We start from the raw sequence: 4,835 nt of genomic DNA on the forward strand, positions 1-4,835 counted from the left end.
CCGTGGTGACCGTAGCCGGAGGCGTAGGGTCGTGCAGCCACTATGTCGCCTTTACCAAGTGAATCGGGAACCGTGGAATGAACGAGAGATCGGACCGGCAAGTGCATGCCTCTCACCGTCCTTTACTATCGCGTCTATCCCTGACAGCGAAGATCGGGTCTTCACTGCTCCCATGATATGAAGTTGCACACGACGACTGGGGATTCCAAGATTTCAAAAATTTTCAAAATTTTTAAAAGACGGCACAGCCGGGGCAGGTGCGGTCGCCCGTCAATCCGACGATCCCCACTACCCATCCGACCCCTAACATGTGTGCCGTTCTGGCCCCGGAAGGAATTTTCGACATTTGAAAAAAAAAAAAAAAAAAAAAATTTCATCGGGCTTACCCGCGGCTGAGAAGGTACGTGGTCGACCTGATAGCGGTGCTACCGCATGCGATGGGAATTTTTTTTTTTTTTTTTTTTTTTTTTTTTTTCATCGGGCTTACCCGCGGCTGAGAAGGGACGTGGTCGACCTCGATAGCGGGGCTACCGCATGCGATGGGAAAAAAAAAAAAAAAAAAAAAAAAAAAATTTTCATCGGGCTTACCCGCGGCTGAGAAGGGACGTGGTCGTCCTCGATAGCGGGGCTACCGCATGCGATGGGAAAATTTTTTTTTTTTTTTTTTTTTTTCATCGGGCTTACCCGCGGCTGAGAAGGGACGTGGTCGACCTCGATAGCGGGGCTACCGCATGCGATGGGGAAAAAAAAAAAAAAAAAAAAAAAAAAATTTCATCGGGCTTACCCGCGGCTGAGAAGATACGTGGTCGTCCTCGATAGCGGGGCTACCGCATGCGATGGGAATTTTTTTTTTTTTTTTTTTTTTTTCATCGGGCTTACCCGCGGCTGAGAAGGGACGTGGTCGACCTCGATAGCGGGGCTACCGCATGCGATGGGGAAAAAAAAAAAAAAAAAAAAAAAAAAATTTTCATCGGGCTTACCCGCGGCTGTGAAGGGACGTGGTCGTCCTCGATAGCGGGGCTACCGCATGCGATGGGAAAATTTTTTTTTTTTTTTTTTTTTTTCATCGGGCTTACCCGCGGCTGAGAAGGGACGTGGTCGACCTGATAGCGGTGCTACCGCATGCAATGGGGAAAAAAAAAAATCTTTTTTCAGCGGGCTTACCCGCGGCTGAGAAGGTACCGCGGGTATCAGTGTACGTGGTCGACCCGATAGCGGGCTACCGCGGGTAAAGGGACGTGGACGGCCGTGCTAGCGGGCTACCGCGGGTATCATCGTACGTGGTCGACCCGATAGCGAGCTACCGCGGGTAAAGGGACGTGGACGGCCGTGCTAGCGGGCTACCGCGGGTATCATCGTACGTGGTCGACCCGATAGCGGGCTACCGCGGGTAAAGGGACGTGGACGGCCGTGCTAGCGGGCTACCGCGGGTATCATCGTACGTGGTCGACCCGATAGCGAGCTACCGCGGGTAATGGGACGTGGACGGCCGTGCTAGCGGGCTACCGCGGGTATCATCGTACGTGGTCGACCCGATAGCGAGCTACCGCGGGTAAAGGGACGTGGACGGCCGTGCTAGCGGGCTACCGCGGGTATCATCGTACGTGGTCGACCCGATAGCGGGCTACCGCGGGTAAAGGGACGTGGACGGCCGTGCTAGCGGGCTACCGCGGGTATCATCGTACGTGGTCGACCCGATAGCGGGCTACCGCGGGTAAAGGGACGTGGACGGCGGTGCTAGCGGGCTACCGCGGGTATCATCGTACGTGGTCGACCCGATAGCGGGCTACCGCGGGTAAAGGGACGTGGACGGCCGTGCTAGCGGGCTACCGCGGGTATCATCGTACGTGGTCGACCCGATAGCGGGCTACCGCGGGTAAAGGGACGTGGACGGCCGTGCTAGCGGGCTACCGCGGGTATCATCGTACGTGGTCGACCCGATAGCGGGCTACCGCGGGTAAAGGGACGTGGACGGCCGTGCTAGCGGGCTACCGCGGGTATCATCGTACGTGGTCGACCCGATAGCGGGCTACCGCGGGTAAAGGGACGTGGACGGCCGTGCTAGCGGGCTACCGCGGGTATCATCGTACGTGGTCGACCCGATAGCGAGCTACCGCGGGTAAAGGGACGTGGACGGCCGTGCTAGCGGGCTACCGCGGGTATCATCGTACGTGGTCGACCCGATAGCGGGCTACCGCAGGTAAAGGGACGTCGACGGCCTCGGTAGCGAGCTACCGCGGGTAAGAAGGGACGTGGTCGACCCGATAGCGGGCTACCGCAGGTAAAGGTACGTCGACGGGCTCGGTAGCGAGCTACCGCGGATAAGAAGGGACGTGGTCGACCCGATAGCGGGCTACCGCAGGTAAAGGTACGTCGACGGCCTCGGTAGCCAGCTACCGCGGGTAAGAAGGGACGTGGTCGACCCGATAGCGGGCTATCGCAGGTAAAGGAACGTCGACGGCCTCGGTAGCCAGCTACCGCGGATAAGAAGGGACGTGGTCGACCCGATAGCGGGCTATCGCAGGTAAAGGAACGTCGACGGCCTCGGTAGCCAGCTACCGCGGGTAAGAAGGGACGTGGTCGACCCGATAGCGGGCTACCGCAGGCAAAGGGACGTCGACGGCCTCGGTAGCCAGCTACCGCGGGTAAGAAGGGACGTGGTCGACCCGATAGCGGGCTACCGCAGGTAAAGGTACGTCGACGGGCTCGGTAGCCAGCTACCGCGGGTAAGAAGGGACGTGGTCGACCCGATAGCGGGCCATCGCAGGCAAAGGAACGTCGACGGCCTCGGTAGCCAGCTACCGCGGGTAAGAAGGGACGTGGTCGACCCGATAGCGGGCTATCGCAGGTAAAGGAACGTCGACGGCCTCGGTAGCCAGCTACCGCGGGTAAGAAGGGACGTGGTCGACCCGATAGCGGGCCATCGCAGGCAAAGGAACGTCGACGGCCTCGGTAGCCAGCTACCGCGGGTAAGGAGGGGACGTGGTCGACCCGATAGCGGGCCATCGCAGGCAAAGGAACGTCGACGGCCTCGGTAGCCAGCTACCGCGGGTAAGGAGGGGACGTGGTCGACCTGATAGCGGGCTATCGCAGGTAAGGGAACGTCGACGGCCTCGGTAGCCAGCTACCGTGGGTAAGAAGGGACGTGGTCGACCTGACAGCGGGCTAGCGCGGGTATAAGTGTACGTGGACGGCCTGATAGCGGGCTACCACGGGCTTATGCGGGTCTTCACGTCCCTACGTAGACTTTAACCCGCGGTAGCCCGCAAAAGGCCGACCACGTACCTTTACCTGCGGTAGAGACCCGTGATCGCCCGCTACCAGACAGGCCGACCACGTACCTACACGTATCGAGGAATAATGCCAGCCTGGGTCCTGACACGGCCTAAGTAACAGGCTTTAGGGTTAGGGTTAGGGTTAGGGTTAGGGTTAGGGTTAGGGTTAGGGTTAGGGTTAGGGTTAGGGTTAGGGTTAGGGTTAGGGTTAGGGTTAGGGTTAGGGTTAGGGTTAGGGTTAATTTAGGGTTAGGGTTAGGGTTAGGGTTAGGGTTAATTTAGGGTTAGGGTTAATTTAGGGTTAGGGTTAGGGTTAGGGTTAGGGTTAGGGTTAGGGTTAGGGTTAGGGTTAGGGTTAATTTAGGGTTAGGGTTAGGGTTAGGGTTAGGGTTAATTTAGGGTTAGGGTTAATTTAGGGTTAGGGTTAGGGTTAGGGTTAGGGTTAGGGTTAGGGTTAGGGTTAGGGTTAGGGTTAGGGTTAGGGTTAGGGTTAGGGTTAGGGTTAGGGTTAGGGTTAGGGTTAATTTAGGGTTAGGGTTAGGGTTAGGGTTAGGGTTAGGGTTAATTTAGGGTTAGGGTTAATTTAGGGTTAGGGTTAGGGTTAGGGTTAGGGTTAGGGTTAGGGTTAGGGTTAGGGTTAGGGTTAGGGTTAGGGTTAGGGTTAGGGGTAGGGGTAGGAGGTAGGGTTAGGGTTAGGGTTAGGGTTAGGGTTAGGGTTAGGGTTAGGGTTAGGGTTAGGGTTAGGGTTAGGGTTAGGGTTAGGGTTAATTTAGGGTTAGGGTTAGGGTTAGGGACGGGCATCGTCAAGAGGCGGCTTAGGGTTAGGGTGTACGATGCCTGCCTGCCTTCGTTCGTTACGTTACGTTACATGAAATGTGATCGTTTCATCGAGAGACCTGCTGTACTATTCTTACGTGCGGCTTCCCGATGAAAAATTGTCAACCTGTAACACTTTTTGACTAGGCTATGGCTTTGGCCGGCCGCCGATGGTCGAGAGACCCGCGGTAACCTGTCCGCGTCTCACGTGCGACATCCCGATGAAAATTTCACCCACGTAAAAAATATTTACCGAGGGTATTGTTTGCCGGCCTGGATGGTCGAGAGACCCGCGGTAGCTCGCCTGCGTCTAACGTGCGGCTTCCCGATGAAAATTTCACCCTTCTAAATTTTTTTTTACCGAGGGTATAGTTTGACGGCCTCGATGGTCGAGAGACCCACGGTAGCCTGCCTGCGTCTATCGTGCGGCTTCCCGATGAAAATTTCACCCTTGTAAATTTTTTTTTACCGAGGGTATAGTTTGAAGGCCTCGATGGTCGAGAGACCCGCGGTAGCCTGTCCGCATCTAACGTGCGGCTTACCGATGAAAATTTCACCCTCGTAAAAAAATTTTACCGAGGGTATAGTTTGACGGCCTCGATGGTCGAGAGACCCGCGGTAGCCTGCCTGCGTCTAACGTGCGGCTGCCCGATGAAAATTTCACCCTCGTAAAATTTTTTTACCGAGGGTATAGTTTGAAGGCCTCGATGGTCGAGAGACCCGCGGTAGCATGTCCGCATCTAA

Source organism: Mytilus trossulus, unplaced genomic scaffold (assembly GCF_036588685.1).
Source record: "Mytilus trossulus isolate FHL-02 unplaced genomic scaffold, PNRI_Mtr1.1.1.hap1 h1tg000815l__unscaffolded, whole genome shotgun sequence".
Classification (NCBI taxonomy): domain Eukaryota; kingdom Metazoa; phylum Mollusca; class Bivalvia; order Mytilida; family Mytilidae; genus Mytilus; species Mytilus trossulus.